The 21,565-nt window shown below is 41.2% G+C and overlaps 2 long non-coding RNA genes across 13 annotated transcripts in view; one reads left to right on the forward strand and one right to left on the reverse strand.

Moving 5' to 3' along the window:
* Positions 1 to 1,090: 1,090 nt before the first annotated feature.
* Positions 1,091 to 13,948, reverse strand: LOC147374106 (uncharacterized). Its single transcript, XR_015162450.1, has 2 exons — positions 13,686 to 13,948; positions 1,091 to 2,816 (listed from the first exon to the last, which is right to left on the reverse strand). It is a non-coding gene; the product is annotated as an uncharacterized LOC147374106 (long non-coding RNA).
* A 39-nt stretch (positions 13,949 to 13,987) lies between these two features.
* LOC147374107 (uncharacterized) overlaps positions 13,988 to 21,565 on the forward strand; it is a 135,297-nt gene continuing 127,719 nt past the window's right edge. For all 12 annotated transcript variants that reach the window (XR_015162439.1, XR_015162444.1, XR_015162438.1 and 9 more), the window contains exons 1-2: positions 13,988 to 14,121; positions 14,651 to 14,766. This is a non-coding gene — a long non-coding RNA (uncharacterized LOC147374107). The remainder of the gene's footprint in view (positions 14,122 to 14,650; positions 14,767 to 21,565) is intronic.

The raw sequence follows: 21,565 nt of genomic DNA on the forward strand, positions 1-21,565 counted from the left end.
GCAGGACTTTCACAGCGTCATCTTTCAGGATTTGAAATAGCTCAACTGGAATTCCATCACCTCTGCTAGCTTTGTTCATAGTGATGCTTTCTAAGGCCCACTTGACTTCACATTCCAGGATGTCTGGCTCTAGGTGAGTGATCACACCATCGTGATTATCTGGGTCGTGAAGATCTTTTTTGTACAGTTCTTCTGTGTATTCTTGCCATCTCTTCTTAATATCTTCTGCTTCTGTTAGGTCCATACCATTTCTGTCCTTTATGGAGCCCATCTTTGCATGAAATGTTCCCTTGGTATCTCTAATTTTCTTGAAGAGAAAAACTCTCTCTCTTGAAGAGAAAAAAGAAAATCTCTAGTCTTTCCCATTCTGTTGTTTTCCTCTATTTCTTTGCATTGATCACTGAGGAAGGCTTTCTTATCTCTTTTTGCTATTCTTTGGAACTCTGCATTCAGATGCTTATATCTTTCCTTTTCTCCTTTGCTTTTTGTTTCTCTTATTTCACAGCTATTTGTAAGGTCTCCCCAGACAGCCATTTTGCTTTTTTGCACTTCTTTTCCATGGGGATGGTCTTGATCCCTGCCTACTGTACAATGTCATGAACCTCATTCCATAGTTCATCAGGCACTCTATCAGATCTAGTCCCTTAAATCTATTTCTCATTTCCACTGTATAATCATAAGGAATTTGATTTAGGTCATACCTGAATGGTCTAGTGGTTTTCCTTACTTTATTCAGTTTAAGTCTGAATTTGGCAATAAGGAGTTCATGATCTGAGCCACAGTCAGCTCTTGGTCTTGTTTTTTGCTGACTATATAGAGCTTCTCCATCTTTGGCTGCAAAGAATATAATCAGTCTGATTTCGGTGTTGACCATCTGGTGATGTCCATGTGTAGAGTCTTCTCTTGTGACAGTGTTAGAAGGTATTTAACAGTGTTTGAGATTTTATGTATATCCATGAAATAAAAGGAACAAGACACCACAGAACTTAAAAAACCTGAAATGGTCTTTTAGTTTAAAAGACCAGTTTGGAAAATCCAATGGACGGAGGAGTATGGTAGGCCACAGTCCATGGGATCGCAAAGAGTCGGATACAGCTGAGCGACTTTATTTTCACTTTGTTTAAACTAGTTTAATGAAACAGTAATGTCAAAAATACATTTATTGAGCATATCCTATATTCTAAGGATTGTCCTGAGTCCTTCAGGAGATACAATGATAACAGATACATAGTTCTCAGGCTGTCCATCCGAGAGCAGATACACATGAAAACATCTAACCATAATACCAGACAGAATGAATCAGGGGCCGTAGCTGAAGGACAGCTATTAGACGTAGTAAACATCTATTGTTTCACCTACAAAACTGTCCCTTCTCTTCTCACAAGTCTCTTGATTTTCTTCAGGCCCACCCCTTTAGCTCTCTGTTCACAGTGGAGCTGGTTCAACCTCCATGTCCAGGTTTCTTTACTTGTAAATTGGGTATAATGCTGACCTTACCTTGAAACATAATTTTGAGGATGAATGGAATCAGTATATGTGAAAGGGATTTGCAGTGAGGAGAGTATACATATAAGAATGAAGTCATGAAATTTTCTATTACCAACAGTTTGAGAATAATTGATTTCAAGGCGAAACAAAATACATGATGATTTTTGCTGTCATTTTCAAACACCATGTGTATTCATTTGACAGTGAACACTTTGTATTTATGAATTTGGGGGCATTTTCTTCATCGTGTCTCTTTTTGGTTTCCCATACCCCTTCTTGCCCAGGAAGCTTATGCACACACACAACATTAAGCCTGGAGGCAACCCTTCAGTCTTCTGACAATTGGGCTGGACAGTCACTTGCAACAGATCCCTTCTCCCACCCCCTCCCAGGGCATCTTTGTTTTTCTGCTCTCTGTGGCCAGGAGGTTGCATATCTCATGTCTTTCTAGAAAATCATTGATTATATTTATGCATTAGCCTTTTATGTAATAGTTTTTGAGTTAGATTTAGTCTCAGTGGCTGAAAGTTCAGTGTTTCCTGAATATTCCCCTCAAATCCACAACCATGTTTGGCAGTGAAGAGACTGAGGAATGAATAGGCTTGGTTATAGATAGGGAGATGCTGGCAGAAATTTGCAAGCATTTGCATATATACAATTGTCTGTCTGCTGTTTGCTTTCATGCTTGCTCTCCTCCTCTGCCCCCTGTTCTCTCTGTGCAGTGAATTACTAATACAAATACAGATAATGAAATTTCTGATCCCAGCCTGCAAAAGCGGACGCACAGTTTGGAAGGTATCTGGGGAAAATGGATAGGTTCTCTTGATCTCGTTGCTTTATCCAGACAAGGAAATGAAGGGGAGAAAGTAATTACAGGGACTTGTCTTTGAAGGTAGAATGAGTGGCACTGACAGCATTTCTTTTCAGAGAATCTTGTAGAGATGCTATTTTCTTGTTAATACCAATAGGTATTTCCCTTGAAATAGAGTTCACTTATTAAAATGTGTGTTCAGCAGATGGGACGCTGTCCACAGGAAGCAGAAGAAGTTCTGTCCTTGTGGCTTCAGAACAGAGCAGGTCTAGGGGTAGATGAAATGTGCCCCCAGGATGGAGGCATTTGCCAGGAAAGCCATGATAGTGCAAATCCTAAAGGCAGGAGGAAAGCAAATTTGATCTTTTGGTAAATCACTGCTCCTGCACACTCAGGAATCACTAGTTCCTTAAAGCAAGAGCCTGACTGTCCTGAGCAGTTGGAGTTGGTAGCTTAGTGACCCGATTAGGTGGCAGTAATATCAAGAAATGTCCGGAGTATTACCAGTTAGAAAGTTCTGTGGAGAAAAAGGTGAAAAGCAATTTTAATTGGGAACTTTTCAGGTAACAGTTTTCTTACACCTATCCATGCAGTGAACCAAAAGTTAATATTCTGATAAGTAAGCAACAAAATTAAGCCTCACATTTTCTTAAACAAACAATGAATAAACAATGCAATTTTAATTGTCAGTGTACTGTATGAGTTATGGCATAATGTGATCAACTTTGGTTCCACAAATGCATGTCAACGCTTTATTTCTTTTTTGATAATCTTTGATTTTACCTATTGTTGACCTTTTACCATATGTTATGTGGTAAATGCCAATTCTGTTTGTCTAAACAGGTTTCTAAACAATGCAAGTTTGTGCTGACAGCTTGTGTGAAAAGAACAAATATTTGCTTTATATTTCGTGTAAATACGTGCATGCTGTCAAACAAGACGGGCTTAAAGAGGCTTAGATTTTGTCTTTCATGGTTCACGAAGGGACAGCTAATCTATATCAGAAATAATTTTAGATGTTGAACTGCAGCATGGAAAATATAGATCTCCCACTGGTTGAAATGACATTAGTAGAAAAAAAATTCAGCTGAAAAAGGTTATGAAATGTTTATTTTGTCATATAACTTAAAATATGTTGGGATAGAATAAAAAAAGAGAGAAATGGTTTAGAAGAGTTTTCTCAAAGCTATTACTCTATTGGAAATAGTTTAGTGGTATTACACTATTTTAGACATACAGGAAATTATTTAACTTTACATTAGAACAGGGTTAAGTAAAAAAGTAATAGCATTATTTCAGATAAAGTAGATTGATTCCTTGAAATTACTTGTATTAAAGAAGTCATGGGGCAATAGTTAGGCTCTTGGCTTTCTTTCAGTTCTTGCGTGGCATAGCCTTTGTAGTCCGTAATGAGGTGGGAAGAGTTACACTGTTTTAGCTGCAGTTTTCTAGTGGAGAATGAGTGAAAGGAAATTTCTCTTAAAACAAAAACACTGTTTATCCTAGTGGTGCTATGGAGGTTTAACTGGTATATGAAATTTGTTTGCAGATATAATGGGTATCAATCTGAATATGAAATATTCATTACGTACCATATTGCTTTTGTTTAGATTCATGCTTTCTGCCATCTTAGGTGGGATTGCGGACTGATTTTCCCCTTTGATTCATCTCCTCTCTGACGATGGCCACCGTGCAATATTACTGGGATATGTCAGTCACAAGCTACCTTCTTGGTATGACTGTTGTCCTCACTTTCCTTTATACAATGAAGAATGAACTGTTCGGGCACTGCCATCTGCCTTAAACAACACACTTCATAACACAGAAGGAGAATTTTAATAAGACCTCCAAGGGGTCTGCTGCCATTTTTAAAGGGAAGGTTTCCTACAAAGGAAGTGCATGGAAACTCCCAAGAGAAAGCTGTTGAAAACACCCCTGGGGAGAGGACCCAGTGTCATCCCGTTTTATTGTCTACCTGTCACCACAGTCCTCGTGTGATTCTGACAGGCTGCTCTTTTCTCTTGTAGCCAGTGCTGCTTAATGTCATTTTCTTGGTTGAACATCTTTATTTCTGACTTGTTACAAACCATTAACTAGTTTCTAGGTTTCAATGTCCTGGCTACTTTTGACTAGTAAATCAGTTAGCATAACAAGATTTCCCTTTATCTTCTTGCTATGGAAAATCTCTACATGAAATGATCAATGTTCCAATTTTTATATATGAATCCTAGCAGATAGGAAGTGTCTGTCATCGGATGCAAGCTTCTTCTCTGAAAACATATTCTAGTTCACATAATAGAACCTGACACACTAGGTAACCATCACACTGTTTGTAGAAGGCTTCAAACAGTTTAGGTGAAAAGCAGGAAATTTTATAAGTTTATGGTTTCAAATAAATATAACCTTGCTTTTAATTAGATTTCGTAGATGAAATGTTTTCACACATATAATTTTTTGAATACATTTTGAGAAGCATTCAGTGGTTTAACAGTTGTCAATCTCCATAAACATCCTTAGTTATGGGTAGCATTGCTTAAATGAAGACTGGCTGCTTTGGACATTGATGTTAAAAATAATATATACAGACATGTGACTTGATGACATATTGCTAAAACATTGGAAACAATATTGACTTTACTCTGCTTTTGCAGAAAGCTACTCACATATGAAATTAATGTAGCTAAAACATAATCTTTTCCCAAAATTACTCCATACTCTTAAAGTTGTAAAAGTATGTTTTTAAAAAAAATACACTTACATATTATAAGCGAATCTATTAATGAAATGTTATAATATTTAAATCCTAAATAGTAATACTTATTGATTCTTACCTAATTGATGGGTTAAGGAGATTTAAAAGATTAGTTACTGACCTAACAATTTCACTTCTGGAACTCTGTCTTAGCGAAATAGTTAAGCAAGTACATAGTATATATGTTCAGTGTATGTGGCATTGTTTTTCAATTGTGAAAAATCTGAAGCTTAACAATCTATTAATAAGGGGATGGATAAATGAGCCATGGTATTCTATAAAATGGAACACTATGTTGTTGTTTAAAAAATGAACTACAGCTGGTGAGATGTTGCTATATAACACAGGGAGCCCAGGCTGGTGCTCTGTGATGACCAAGAGGAGTGGGATCTGGGGAGGGCAGGGAGGCTCAAGAGGGAGGGGATATATGTATAATTATAGCTGATTTGCATTATTGTTCAGCAGAAACCAATACAACATTGTAAAGCAATTTTCCTCCAATTAAAAAACAAATGAGAAAAAAAGTGGAAAAAAAAAAAGAACTACAAACATATGTGCTGATCTGGGAAATGTATTCGATATGTTGTGTGAAAAAAACAAATTGCAGCACTGTGTGTAGAGTGTGATACCATTTTTGAGGGTAGGGGGGACTCTCTCTCCCCACCCCCACCATCTTTGTGTGAGCACAGAACACAGTCTGGAAGGATCCACTCAGACAACCTCTGAGTGTGAAGGAATGTGGGAAATAAGAAGACCCGAGCTTCTGCTTACTATACCTCCATATTTCTTGAGTGGAGACTCTCTAATGTTTATAGACACCATGAGTTCACTTGGCAAGCTGATTAAATAATTTAATAAGAAAATTTCATGGCATGGAAAGGATAGGATGAAAAGACATAAATATAGCTACTAGAGATTTGTAACAAAGAAGCGTGGCTTCTTTCCATTAAGTTAGCTCTGGCACTTAGAACGTTTGTGTCTCTCTACATATTTTAACAACAAGACCTCAAAATCTGGGTGCACATGCTGTCAGCCCCCAGTATATGTCATTCCAGGCAGTGGCAGTGGTCCTCAGTTGGTTTCTTGATGCTGTATTTCAAGTCAGCTCATAAATTATTAATAGTACATGTGTAGGTCAGAGACACACTAACCCTGACAATCATTCCATAATATTCTCTCTTTAGCTTTAGAAGAGAAGAGAAGAGAGTAATCAATATGCAACATCAGAGGTACGTTTCACATAGATATGGTATATGCACTTAGAAAAAAAGAGTTAGATCTTTACAAAAACCTGTCAGCCTGGCATTAATCTTCTATTATGAATAATGTGGCTATCCATGAATCTTTAACATTTTTTAAATGATGAAATTGTATGGTATGCTCTACCAAAGCAAATTTGATAATATGTGAGAAAAGATTGATCAATGAAGATGTTGATATACACGAATAAAAAATTTTAAACCTAGCTCATTAAAAGCAGAAAAAGTAACAGCCACACATTTTAATCTCAGGGTAAAATTTCAGCCCCAATAAATGTAGTTCTTACCATTATCCACAATGCCTAGAAATTATTCTTTAAACAAGTTATATAATTATTGTTTGGTTAAACCCATCAACTCATAAGACAAGCAGCTCTGGTAATATGCTACTAAGAACCAAGATGGTGCTGGTTCCTAGTTTATAATAAAAACTATATTTGAAAATTCCCAACAAACACAAAGATTAATGTTCCACATATAAGATGCAACAGTGCTTGAGAAAGATTATGAATACAATGACTTGTTAGAAATACTGCTGTATTTATTTTTTCCATGAAGTAATTCTGGAATAATTTGGCCCAGGTTTAATTTTTAGAGAAGGTTAGAAATGTAGACCAAGAACTTTGCTTATGAAATTTGCCTAATGAAGACATTTTAATCAGTGCTTGTTGAACTGAAGATAAAAATATAGTTTGTTTCTACAGATTTGAGGAGAATTAATATGTATCTGATTGTTAATATTTGATTCTTGTTTAATTATTTATGATATCAAGGAATGAATCTGTCAAGTAAATAATGAAATGCATACATGCAGCATATGTAATTAGGTTAGGTGCATAAATCCTAAGTGTTCACTTTATAGTTGTCAGTGTAAAATTTATTAATAATGAGAAATGTTAAGTGAAGAAAATTCTTAGCACAGTCTACCTCATTAGTGTGGATTATAGCAGTTGTTGGTCAAAGAGGAAGAAGAGGAGGAAGAGAAGGTGGAGGAAGAGGGGAATGAAGAGGCTTCATTTTCTTAGTTGTGCTTTAGTTAAAAAAATATTAGAGAGTTAGAGTACATTTTCCTTCCTCCTGTTTTTAAGTGTATGAATTGAACAGATGAGTTGTGGATTTAAATAAATGAAGCAAATGGAATAATTTCATATTGAAAAAATACAGACCCTGGGATTTCTAAATCCAGATAATTATTTAAGGGGGAAAATTCAACTAGCATTTGAGAACAAAAAACCTACTTATATGATTGAGCTGTCAGATTCTAATCTTAAAATTTGGCTCTAAATTCAGTGTGATGGCAAGGAGATGGCAAGAAATACACTATCAATTGCATTCTTCCTTTCCCCCTTCTCCTCACTAACTAAAAAACAAGCATGGAAGAGAGAAGCACCTTATCAAGCACGTTCCTCGTACCCTGGTTTTTCCTGGGCTGCTAGGACATGTAACAAAACAGGGGTCTGAGGAGATCTTAGGTATCTGTGAGTGGGGCTTGACGGTATACATAGTGCTAGGTGGGCTCTCTGGGTATGATGGGCTGGAGGTTACAGGATAAGCTCTCTGCCCCTGAGGATAGAATGGAAACCCTGCCCCCTGCAGGAACATGACTGAGTGGGCACCACCAACTCCACATTAAAGAATCTGACTTGATAACCTGGTTAAACTTAGCTCTGTCCTTAATGTTAAGGGGGCTTCCCTTGTAGCTCAGTCGGTAAAGAATCTGCCTGCAGTGCAGGAGACCCAGGTTCGATCCCTGGGTTGGGAAGATCCCCTGGAGAAGGAAATGGCAACCCACTCCAGTATCCTTGCTTGGAAAATCTCATGGACAGAGGAGCCTGATGGGCTGCAGTCCATGGGGTCGCAAAGAGTCAGCACGACTGAGCGACTAACACTAACTAACTAACTAATGTTAATCATTAATAGTATTATGTGGTGTAAAGACCAGTCAACCAGAAAACAAGATAATGAGATCTCACACTACCACTAATTAGCCTGGAAACTTCCAGAAAATTCTTTAAGTTCTTTCTTCACTTATCAAATGAGAGAGCTGATTCTGGGGCTGATTTCGGCTTTAATGGTCTATGATTCACAAAGATGATGTTGAAATACATTCAATTTTGTTCCAGTGCTGCCATGAGTTTCTTGGGCAAAAAAAAAGGGAGAGAGGTAGCATTAATATATGAACATTCATCATCTGACTGGGTATTGTTATAGCGGCAGTTATACATTTATAAGAAGATGGAAGATATAGTCACAAAAGGAATACCATATATTATTTTAGTAAATGATATGAATCTAACTATAGTAACCACTTAAGAACTTTTTTTTTTTTTTTCTGCCTCAGGTATATAAAGTTACAAGAGAACTAGAAGGTCCATTTACGATAACATGACATTACAAAACAAAGACTGTATGTTGCAATTTTCCTACCAGCCCTGTAAAAGAGGGGAATGATTACTTAATTATTATGTCTTCAAAAGCTTCTGTGATTTACTGATTTTCAAAAGGGTAATATTCCCATGGTTAGTAATTGCATTAACAAATTATTTGCTAAATCAAAAAAATTACTTGCTATCCTCCTGATCTTAATTCTTAGATATCTGCAAGCTAAAGATTTTGGGGCAAAAATTACTTCCTTCATTTAAGCATTATTATTGAAAGGAAAACTTAAGATGTGGAGTCCATTATGTAGCTAGTTTTTAGGAAAAAAACAAAGGAAAAGAGTAAAAATGATTTTACCACCCTCTAAGAAAATTGCCGGTTGAGTTTAGCCAACTTACTATTGACTAAATCAATATACACAATTTTTGTGTGTATATTTTCCAAATATACAAAATGTATACCATATTTTGTGGAAAGGACCAATATAAGAATAATTTGGGGGCTTCCCAGGTGGCTCAGTGGTAAAGAATCTGCAGGAAGATGCAGGAGATGTGAGTTAAATCCCTGGGTCGGGAAGATCCCTGGAGAAGGAAATGGCAACTCACTCCAGTACTCTTGCCTGGGAAATCCTGTGGACAGAGGAGCCTGGTGCACTACAGTTCATGGGGTTGCAAAGAGTCAGGCACAATTGAGCATAGACACACATACATATTCACAAGAATAATTTAAATATGAGGATATTTGATTTTCAAATCATATACCATAATAAATTGCAGAGAAATACTTTTAAATACCTACCTAATAATCTTCCCTTCTTCCCTGGGAATCACTCCTTTCTCCCCAGCCCAGATTCTTCAGGAAAATAGACTTTTTTTTTTAAAGCCAGTAAGCTTTGTGATAGTTTGTATGCAGGAATAGATGACTGAGATACTGACTAAAATTCAGCTTTTGTTTTGATATTGCCTGTCTTAATTCTTGCCTTTCCCGTACTCCCTCCTCACCAATATAACTCAAAGGTAAATCCTGATTTGTTATCAGTGATGATTATCTCATCTCCTTTGCTAGTGAAATTGTGCAGAGAGGCATGTGGTCCTGTTCTGGCCAAATAGGAAGAAAGATCTTCTGAGGGGTCTGCTGGTATAACTGACTCATTCGTAAGAAGAAATTTAAAGGAAGACTACTGCAAGGAGATCCAACCAGTCCATTCTGAAGATTAGCCCTGGGTGTTCTTTGGAAGGAATAATGCTAAAGCTGAAACTCTAGTACTTTGGCCACCTCATGTGAAGAGCTGACTCATTGGAAAAGACTCTGATGCTGGGAGAGATTGGGGGCAGGAGGAGAAGGGGACAACAGAAGATGAGATGGCTGGATAGCATCACCAACTCGATGGACTCTGGGAGTTGGTGATGGACAGGGAGGCCTGGGGTGCTGCGATTCATGGGGTCGCAAAGAGTCGGACATGACTGAGCGACTGAACTGAACTGAATTGAGTCTCATTTTGGAGGCTGGACTTTACATATCTTCAAGTGATGCCTGGAACTATGGCAGCCATTTTGGAACCCTGAGAAGAACTACCTAAGGACAATGTCAGTAAGCTGAAGATGGAGTGGTGGAAAGATGAGAACAATCTGGGTCCTTGACAATATTAAACATGAATTAATTAACCTCAGCACCTGCTATCTTGAGCCTTCCTACAGGAAATACTACATTTTGTTTGCTGTTTAAGCTAGTAGAGACAGGTTTTTTATTACCTGCATCAAAGTTTTTCTAACACAAACAAGGTGAAAGAAGCTTTAGTCCCTTTATGAGAACAGCTCATCCTTAAACTGGGAATGAGCTTTATTATACAGTCTGCTATAATATTTACAACCCACTTGTTTGCATAATAATGTTTATGTCCTTTGCTACTTGGACATGGGAATTATTTCTAGAATACTGGGTATCAATAAACACAAAACATGTTAAATTTACTGAAAACAAATACTAGACAACTGAGTATTTTGTGTCGTTAAATGTGAGGAAAGGGAAAGGCTTCTTGCAAAAAAGTGGTATTTAATCTGGACTTGGAAAAGTTGGAGATGAGGTTCAAGGGCATTCTAGAGAATGTGGGCACCCAACCTACTGAAGTACTATGTCGTGGGAGAAGAAATGCACTAGAATGACTTAGGGGTATCTCAGCAGTGGCCACAGGACTGGAAAAGGTCAGTTTTCATTCCAATCCCAAAGAAAGGCAATGCCAAAGAACTCTCAAACTACCACACAATTGCACTCATCTCACACACTAGTAAAGTAATGCTCAAAATTCTCCAAGCCAGGCTTCAGCTGTTGCGATTCATGGGGTCACAAACAGTTGGACATGACTGAGCAACTGAACTGAACTGAATGGTAGATAGATAAGGCTGGAGCTGGTTAGGTGTGGACTGTGAATTGTCTTGAATGTCTTGTTAAGGAGTTTGGGCTTCCTTTACTTGGTGGTGGGAAACATTAGAGGGTATTTGAGCTGGTCACCACTTATTGATTCTGGATGAATTATTAAAGTTTACAGTATATATTATAGCATATATATAGTATACTATACTATATTTTACATATTTTAATAGAAAGTGTGCATGACTTTAATGAAACAATCAAAGAAAATTTCCACTCTAATTTGATTCTGTATTTTAAAGCAATTGCCAAGGGAACCAAGCAAGTGACTGGTTAAGTAGCCATTGTTTTCCAAAATGCTTAAAACCAGATGCAAGTGCCCCAGAGAGACTACTTGAAGGCTGCTGCTGCTGCTGCTGCTAAGTCGCTTCAGTTGTGTCAGACTCTGTGCAACCCCATAGACGGCAGCTCATCAGGCTCCCCTGTCCCTGGGATTCTCCAGGCAAGAACACTGGAGTGGGTTGCCATTTCCTTCTCCAATGCACGAAAGTGATAAGTGAAAGTGAAATCACTCAGTCGTGTCCGACTCTTTGTGACCCCATGGACTGCAGCCTTTCAGGCTCCTTGGTCCATGGGATTTTCCAGGCAAGAGTACTGGTGTGGGGTGCCATCGCCTTCTCCGACTTGAAGGCTAGAAAACAACATTTTAAAGGCAGTCAAGCTCAGACACCTGGATGTGTGCTTGCAGCACAGTTAGATGGAGGGTCTGATGCCCTGGGAGGGAAGGGATGACTTGCCTTTGTAGGCAAAGAGAAGTCCTGATAGAAAAGGGAGCTGGGGAAAAGCTGTTGAGAGCCTTGAGACTGAATGAGGTTGGATGTGCGTGCCCAGGAGGAGAAGTTGGGATTGTGAGGTTCCATTTGAAGAGCCCAGGAGCAGAAGTTCTTGCGTCATTTTACAGATAAAGAAACAGAAACAGAGTGGGGAATAGACACAGCCAAATTTCTCGAATTTTCATTTGTTAACTTCTTTATATTATCTCTTGTTCCAAAAAGGAATTAACCTTAAATAAAATCCTGAATAAACATGAAGCACAAGGCAATGGCAACCCACTCCAGTACTCTTGCCTGGAAAATCCCATGGGCAGAGGAGCCTGGTAGGCTGTAGTCCACGGGGTCTCGAAGAGTCGGACACAACTGAGCAACTTCACTCTCACTTTTCACTTTCATGCATTGGAGAAGGAAATGGCAACCCACTCCAGTGTTCTTGCCTGGACAATCCCAGGGACAGGGGAGCCTGGTGGGCTGCCGTCTGTGGGGTCGCACAGAGTCGGACAAGACTGAAGCGATTTAGCAGCAGCAGCATGATTTCACTGTTGATAGAGAAAGGACTAGGACGCCACTTTCCTAAACTTCAGCCCTGGCATTAATTGCGCTAAATCTTGCAAATCTGTCTCTGTTGAGCGTAGCTCTGTTGCTGGTTACCAGGTGGTGCGTGCGTGCTAAATCTCTTCAGTCGTGTCCGACTCTGTGCGACCCTATGGGCTGTCTCCCCCCGCCCCCCGCCCCCCCCAACCCCCACCCAGGCTCCTCTGTTCATGGGATTCTCCAGGCAAGAATACTGGAGTGGGTTGCCATGTCCTCCTCCAGGGAATCTTCCCAACCTAGGGATCCAACCCGCATCTCTTCTGTCTCTTACATTGGCAGGCTGGTTCTTTGCCACTAGCGCCACCAGGTGGTAGACACCCTGAAACTATACACAGCGCTCAGATATCCCGCAGGGAAGCATTTCTCAGACCCGCCCCTACCCCGCAGACGTTCCCCCAACTTCCGCGTAGGCCAGGACGGGTCATGTGCTTTTTTCTGAGCCAAGCCCTGGACAAAAGAAGGGACTGATCTGATTGATTTATACTGTTTAAAGTTTTCCCTTGAGCCACAAGGGAGGAATGGCCTCGGGGGCTGGGGGAGATAGGGAAGAAGGAAGGGGGCATGGTATAGCAACGTGAGCTGAAAGAGAGGCCGAGAAAACTGCAGAATGGTTGAGAGCACAGGCTCTGGAGGGAGGGAGGCTTTCTTTCTCACCCATGATCCACCGCTTCCTAGCTGGCTTACCCTGGGCTCCTTGCAAGGCTTGGCTAAGCCCTGGTTTCCAGGAGAGCAATAGGGTTGTTGTGGCAAAAATAAAATAATCTCGGTAAAGCAGTCGGCATAATGTTTTGTGCATAATAAGCCTCCAGTAGATGTTTACTATTATTGTTATTGCTGTTACTGGTGTTATTAATAAAAACGACCTCAGGAAGTTCGCAAGGAGTCCACACGCAATAACCGCAGCTGTCCAAGGCAGGAGGTGACTTCTTGCCAGGGAGTGAGCCCTCCCCTCCTTCTCTATGCAAAGGAAAGAGAGAGGCTCTGGAAACACTGCTTTCCCTTCTGCGCAAGACTTGCGTCCATTCCCATGTGGACTGCTCAGCTGGGCCAGGAATTTGGGAGGGGGATCTGCACGGTGACTGAGCAACGCCTTGGTGGCAGGAGGACCCGAAAGGTTGGGAATAGGGCGTCGCAAACCCTCTCTCCTGCTTGCTAAGTGGGCAAAGATGGGCGCTGGGGATGCTTTCGTCCAACTTACTCACCTCGGGCGTGGTGGTTGGAAACCAATGAGGTCCAGCCTCCTCTTACCAGGGTTCAAGCTTAGGAATCCCATGCACAGGGTAGTCTTTTTTTCTGGCATTTTCACACGTTAATTCAACGACAGTTAAGAAGCAGGGCATTTTCTTAACATTCACGAGCAAATCAAAGTAGATTAGCAATTCCCGGCCCCTGCCACCGCGTTCCGTTCCTAGACCCACCGGCCGGCAGGGTTCCGGCGGAGCTGCGCGAGGCCGGGGGCAGAAGGGGGAGGTGGCTCCGGCGCGGGGAGGGGGCGGCGCCGCGCGGGGCCTGGGGCAGGGGGGGAGGTGGGTCGGGCGCGGGGCGCTGGGCCCCGCCCGCAGCCGGCGGCCGAGCGGAGGCAGGCAGCGAGACGGGCGCGCCATTTGCATTCGCCCGCAGTCATTTTTATCCGCGGAGGTAATGAAGTTGTCAGCGGCGCCCGGAGTGTGGCAGAGCCTGATATTCAAATAGGCCTGCCGGGCGCCGGGCGCCGGCTGCCCCCCGCTTCCCACGTCCCGCGAGTCCCCGGATGAGCGCGGCGCTCGCTGTCCCCCTGATAGCCGCCGGCTTTGTCTGCCGCCCGCACCCTTACCAGCGCCCTGGCTCTTCTCCTCTCTTCCCTACCCCGCATCTTTGTCTCTGTCTCCCTCTCCTCGCATCTTTGCCTTTTGTGTCCGACTCAGCCTCAGACCCCAACCACGCCGCTGGGGCCGACTCCCCGTGACCCACAAGCCCTGCTGATCCGCAAGTGTTGGGGGCGGTGTAGTATAGCAGGGAGGCTGCCATCCTCGCATTGGGCGCTGTCCCCGCTCCCCTTCCGCGCACCCAGCAGCCCCTCGCTCTCTTCATCTCCACCTCTAAGAAAGAGGACCGGACCTTGACAGTATCACTTTGGCCTAAAGTCGCTCTGTCCCGTTTCTGAAAGCTTATTTGTGGTCCTTTTTAGGATTTCAAAGCCTCAGACAGATTCACCAGTAGAAGCGGCTGAGAAAAGGCGGCTCGGCAGGTTCAGCGCTGCCGGGAGAGGAGGCGCAGTCTAGACAGACCCCTGCTTTGAGACAGGTAGTCGACGGGGCGCAGTGAACATTTAAGCTCTTGGGATGGGTGCTTTTTCCTAGGCCTGTGTAGCTGTGCGGTCCCTGGGGCAGCCGCTGGACACGTGGGGCTGTTGAGCACTTGAAGTGTGGCTGGTCCAAATGAAGATGTGCTGTAAGTGTGAAATACAGACTAGATTGTGAAGCCAAAAAATAAATAAAATAAAATAAACTGTCTCAATCATTTAAAATATTGATGGGACATTGAAATGATAATGTTTTGGATATATTGGGTGAAATAAGATATATTGTTAAAATCTATTAAGGCTGTTTCTTTTTACCTTTTAAAAATGTGACCACAAAGAACATTTAAAATGACACATGTGGATCACGTTATATTTCTATTGGGCAGGTACTAGTCTAGAGGCTTAAGACCCAAGGTGCTTTCCTCTAACCCTCTCCCCTTACACTGCAGGTGCTTTGGAACAAGACAAGGGAGAGAGAGAATGTTCTTAGTTCTTAAGCATCAAATACCCAGGCAGATAATTAGGAAGTAGTCAGTGTTATACTGAAAACCTTGACAGCACTGAGTAGAAGCAGTGGCTTCGATTGCATAAACTGGTTGTTCCTATCCCTTTGTTCACTGTAAGGAGAGACCCATGCTCCCACCACAGTCATGCCACAGTCCCCTGGACTAACCATCTGTGTGTGAAGTTGGGCCTCTAGGAGTGTTTAGTGCCTTTTAGGAGTTATTTGTTGCACACTAAACTTGCTGACATGCCGTTTAGAGGAGTGAATGCTGTGTATGTCCTGTAACAACTATTTCAGAAGTATTTTTGGTGTACATGGTTCCTTAGCATGCACAGGGCTCCTGAAGTATGCATTGACACGATGTGCTGCCAATGATGTGGACCTGGGGGAGTCCCTGAGTGTGCATTGACTGCACACACGGCCACAGCTCTTACAGGGCTTTTATGGCACAGCTTGCCAATGATCCGTGCATTAAAGACTCCCAGAATACACGTTGACACGATAGACTGGAGCTGTTTGGGTCTACCGAGTTGATGATCCGGAGATAATTGTGGTGTCTTATGCACTTTCATTGAGATTGGAGTGCTCATGGTTCTAATGGCAGAACCAGAACTGCCCCAGTTAAGCCCTGCTGTGACTCCCTGAGCCCATGGATCTTTGACCTCCTGCATCATGACACCGTGGTGTTGCTAACGCTGATGTTTTAACTGATGCAATTGAGTTAGCATTTTTTCCCCGCCAAAGTACCTTTTGTAATTCAAAACCTAGATTGGAGGTCTATGTACTGATGGCTTCATCTGGTTAATCATAAGCTAAAAACCTTGGGAAGGTCATATTTACAACAGAAAAAGTGGTTTGGAGAGAATAAGTTTGGGAAATGCGTATGAGTTTGAGAGAGTTAGTACAGAATCTATAACCTTAGTCTTGAGAAAACCAAGTTGGTTAAACTGAAATTGATGAAACAAGGAGATGATAAGAAGGTGGAAGACACTTTTAGACATCATAGAATATATTCAATAGGAAAATAATTCAAACATTACAGAAGTGTATGAAATAAGTAACTCTCCTATTCCTTTCTTTTCTACCATCAACCATTACAATGTTACTATTTTTGTATATTTTAGTAATTTTTATACATATAAAAATACGTGTATCAATTCTTTGTTTACACAAGTGGGATAACACCAAACCTTACTCTCCAATGCCCTGTATTTTAAACTAATAATATATTGAACATCTCTCCTCAGGGCATTTAGATCTGTTGCATCCTTTGTAATGATTACATGGATATGGATCCAGGATATGGATTTAATTTTAAAATTTATGCTATTTCAACCATCCTACTACAGTGAATATATATTTGCAGATTTGTGCAAATCTGTTCACAGGGTAAATTTTCAACAGTGGAAATGCTGGGACTAAGAGGTGTACATTTAAAATGTTGATGCATATCACCAAGTTGATAACCAGATTGATTGTCCTGCTTTATACTCCAACTAGCAATATGTGTGTGCCTATTTCCCCACTCCAGGCCAATGTATAGCTTTTTCATGGGGACACTTGTGTGTGGGTGAATTTTTCCACTATGTTCTCTGCACAGCTTTATGGTAAGAGTCCAGCACTGGAGGCTGTGATAAATGCAATGAAATGAAGGAAGTTAGACTACAAAGTAGGAAGTCTCGTTAATCAAGATAAAAAACGATGGCTCCACAAAACACCCTGAGATCGGTTGAATTTTGGTAATAGCTTGTCAACACGGGAGAATTGGAATTAGATCACATTAATTCATCATTCAGCAGATATTTGTTAAGTTATAAATGAATTCTCCATTGGATTGTAAGCCCTTTGAGAGGAAAACCTTTGTCTTTTTCATCTCTGTGGCTTGAATGGAATTATGGAATGGGGCTTGACCTAACGTTTTTTCTTTTAATTGTCATTGTTGATTTGATTGTTTTAATATGTCCAGTTATTTTTCACCATATACCTGGCTCTGCCTGAAGCTGGATTTTCAAGATGGCTGACAGTCATTGTTCCTAAGCTCACAGTGGGAGAGACAGGGGGATGGAAACCAGTCTGAAAATTCCATAATATGGGCAAAGTGAACATAAGCAACTAACTGTGATGGAGTAAACAGTTTCCCTGAAGTCTGATATTTGAGCTGGAAGATGGTTTGGGAATGGTTTCCAGCCTGACAAAGAAGGACTTCCAGACAGAGGAAGTCACAATAAAGGGATGGAATTTTGGAGGAATGCTGGTGTGACGGGCTCACGGGGAATGTGTTGGAAGGATGGGGACTTGAAGGGGAGGCACCACCTACTTAAAAGGAGGCATTGAGTTCCCATGCTGGAACATTAAGGGAGTGACATATAAGGAAGGAGTGGGCTTCTCTTTCAGGCTGTCTCTCTGATTGTTGTGGGGTATTTGAAAGTTCTGAGAATCCTGGAGCTTTTAAGTGCCTCATTTGTAAGATGGAACATACAGCCTAGATAATTTCTAATATTTTTATCACCTCTGAAATTCAATGGCCTTTGAGCTATAGGACTTGAACTTGCCTGCAAGGACTTTTATTTTCTGTTTTGTGTGTCAAGGAGCACTGTGTGATATCTTGGGGTATTCCTTTAAGATGGTAGTAAATGCTGGCTATAATTTGCTGGAACTAACTACCATGGACACTTACCATAATTCCAAAGTCTGCATACATGTTTTACCCCCATTCCAACAAAGCGATGCTAATGAGAATGAAGAAAAAAAACCAAAACAATGCCAGGCAACAAAAAAAAGATTTGCAAAAGTGTAAATCTTTTGATAATTTGCTCTTCATAAGCAACTAAACCCTATCTTCACTGAAAGTTGAATAGACACGACTTGAGTGGTTTTCCTGAGAAATATTGCAGAGTTGGATGTCAGGTGTCCTGTTTCTTGGGATACATATGCTGAATGAATTTCACTGGGTTTGATAAGCATGCCATCCACGGCCTTGTCTGGGGCAGAGGGAAGCGTTTTGATTGAGACCATGTCTAAGGACAGAGAGAACCCTGTGGCCTATTGATTAGAGACCTTCCTTCAAGCTGACAACTTGAGAATTATTACCCAGCCCATCTTGTCCCAAAGCATGAGAGACTTGCTTAAAGTCTGTGCTGACTTCCTGATGAACTTTATGTAATTCCCCCAATTTTTAGGCTCAGGGTTTTCCAAGTTGTATTGGAGGCTATCTAGAAGCAAAATAAACACAAGCAGACTGCTTGGGACCAAACAAAACACATGTCATGATAACAACTCTTATGACTAATGAGTCATCTAAGATATGGGAAGTTGGTGAAATTATTGAATTATTGAAGAAGGATGCTTTGCCATTCCTATTGGTCACAGCTCAGAGTCTTGAATTACACTAATGCAAATGGGAGATCCGAGGGGATTTGCTGAAACCTCACAGAATGAAGCCATCTACCCCACACGTTGATACTGGGGATTTCCAAAATAGCTTTCTATGAGATCATCTTGTATGTGAAATCCATGGTAATGACTTCCAAAGAAGACCCCTGACAGATCCCAGCTTGATATTATTTTGGGAGGGGGCCTGGAGCAAAGTCTGGACACTGAGAGAAAATTTTTAATTTTCTCAGAAATCAAGCAGCAGCACAAGGTTGTTGAGAGATGAAGAGAGATTTTATTACTGCCTGGGTGAGCAGGTGCCAATCCCAAATCATTATCCGGACTTTCAGTTCAGTTCAGTTCAGTCACTCAGTCATGTCCAACTCTTTGTGACCCCATGGACTGCAGCATACCAGGTCTCCCTGTCCATCACCAACTCCTGGAGTTTACTGAAACTCATGTCCATTGATGGAGATCGGTGATGCCATCCAACCATCTCATCCTCTGTCATCCCCTTCTTCTCCTGCCTTCAATTTTTCCCAGCATCAGGGTCTTTTCAAATGAGTCAGCTCTTCAAATCAGGTGGCCAAAGTATTGGAGTTTCAGCTTCAACATTAGTCCTTCCAATTAATATTCAGGACTGATCTCCTTTAGGATGGACTGGTTGGATCTCCTTGCTGTCCAAGGGACTCTCAAGAGTCGTTTTCAACACCACAGTTCAAAAGCATCAATTCTTTGGCGCTAGAGTTTTCTTTATAGTCCAACTCTCACATCCATACATGACTACTGGAAAAACCATAGCTTTGACTAGATGGACCTTTGTTGGTAAGGTAATGTCTCTGCTTTTTAATATGTTGTCTAGGTTGGTCATAACTTTCCTTCCAAGGAGAAAGCATCTTTTAATTTCATGGCTGCAGTCACCATCTGTAGTGATTTTGGAGCCCCCCCCAAAAATAAAGTCAGCCACTGTTTCCACTGTTTCCCCATCTATTTCCCATGAAGTGATGGGACCAGATGCCATGATCTTAGTTTTCTGAATGTTGAACTTTAAGCCAACTTTTTCACTCTCCACTTTCACTTTCATCAAGAGGCCTTTTAGTTCCTCTTCGCTTTCTGCCATAAGAGTGGTGTCATCTGCATATCTGAGGTTATTGATATTTCTCCCAGCAATCTTGATTCCAGCTTGTGCTTCCTCCAGCCCAGTGTTTCTCATGATGTACTCTACATAGAAGTTAAATAAGCAGGGTGACAATATACAGGCTTGACATACTTCTCTCCCGATTTAGAACCAGTCTGTTGTTCCATGTCCAGTTCTAACTGTTGCTTCTTGACCTGCATACAGATTTCTCAAGAGGCAGGTGAGGTGGTCTGGTATTCCCATCTCTTTAAGAATTTTCCACAGTTTTTGTTGTGATCCACACAGTCAAAGGCTTTGGCGTATCAGAACTTTGGAGACAAGCAGTTCTTGTTCAGACAGCAGTCTTTTATCAGTCCACTCTCAGGGACTTCTCTGGCGGTCCAGTGGTTAAGAATCTGCCTTATTGTGTAGGGGACGTGGCTTCAATCCCTGGTAGGGGAACTAAGATCCCACATTCCATGGAATTACCATGTTGGCACATCACAACTAGAGAGTCCATGTGATGCAGCTAGAGTTCCTGCATGACACAGTGAAGATCCTGCGAGCTGCAACTAGGACCCAAACACAGGCAAACAAGCTAATTAATTAACTTAAAAAGTCTTCAAGTGATCCACTCCCAGATTGAAGGAGAGTAAATTTTATTTTGGAAGAATGGTCATTGTGAGTGTGTCCCTCAACCAGTATGATGTAGAGCAGCTGGTAGAGCGGTGTCATATGTATCAGCGGGTGGCAGGACGCCTGAGTATTTCTACACCAGTGAAGACTAGGAGATCAGAAAGCACCCATCTAGGGGCCATGAGCACCAGAGGAAAATAATGCTAGTTGTTAGTGCCCCATTGGTAGACATTACTCCAAAATTTTTCATGGCCATTTACCAAGATTATTGAGACTTCCTTCATAGGAGTTGTAGAGTTGATTTTCCTGAAGCTATGTTGTGATTATGGAGTTTGGCTCCTTTTGGGGGAAGCATGGGGACGAAAAAAATTATATAACTCAGAATTAGTTTCCAAAATTCTTATATGCTTGTGATCTAGCAAAGTAATCAAATTTTATCTTGGTACTCAGTAAGAATCAATCAAATAATGATTGAAGAACAGAGGAATGAACTGTTGGATAAACAATAAAGAGTTAACAATTGTTTTTATCTAGTACCATAATACCTGTGTATGAGGAGAGAAATGACTGCAAGCTTAATTTAAACATGTGGGTTATAGGACCTAACTACTGTCCCTAAAAGTTGAAAGAAGAGAAAAGACAATTAGGAAAAAACGATCAATTTCTAAGGCCTTCAAGTCCTTTTGAAAAACCCAATTATAGGAAGATCTCACAAAGTAGATTTCATTTAAGTCTAGACATGCCATCAATTGACTTAAAGTGTTAAGTTTCTAATCTAACAAGGTGCATGACTTTCGGTTGTGTCTGACTCTTTGCAACCCCATGAACTGTAACCCGCCAGGCTCCTCTGTCCATGGGATTTTCCAGGCAAGAATATAGAACCGGGGTGCCCTTTTCTCCACCAGGGGATTTTCTCAACCCAGGGACCCAGCTTGCATCTCTTCTGCCTCTTACATTAGCAGGCGAGTTCTTTACCACTAGCACAACCTGGGAAGCCTCAGTCAAACAAGATAGCTTTGAATATATCACACATACCTGGTGAACTGTACTAGTGTCTCAATACTTAAAGCCTGTGAAGATCCTGATATTGAAGTGAAAACCGGAGAGGAAAACAGGAGCCAATAGAGACTTAGAAAGTTCATTTCCAAGTTTATGAAAAAATCAGATCATC

This window comes from Bos grunniens, chromosome 4 (assembly GCF_055505025.1).
Source record: "Bos grunniens cultivar Pamir isolate PY7600 chromosome 4, Bosgru_T2T1.0, whole genome shotgun sequence".
Taxonomy (NCBI): Eukaryota; Metazoa; Chordata; class Mammalia; order Artiodactyla; family Bovidae; genus Bos; species Bos grunniens.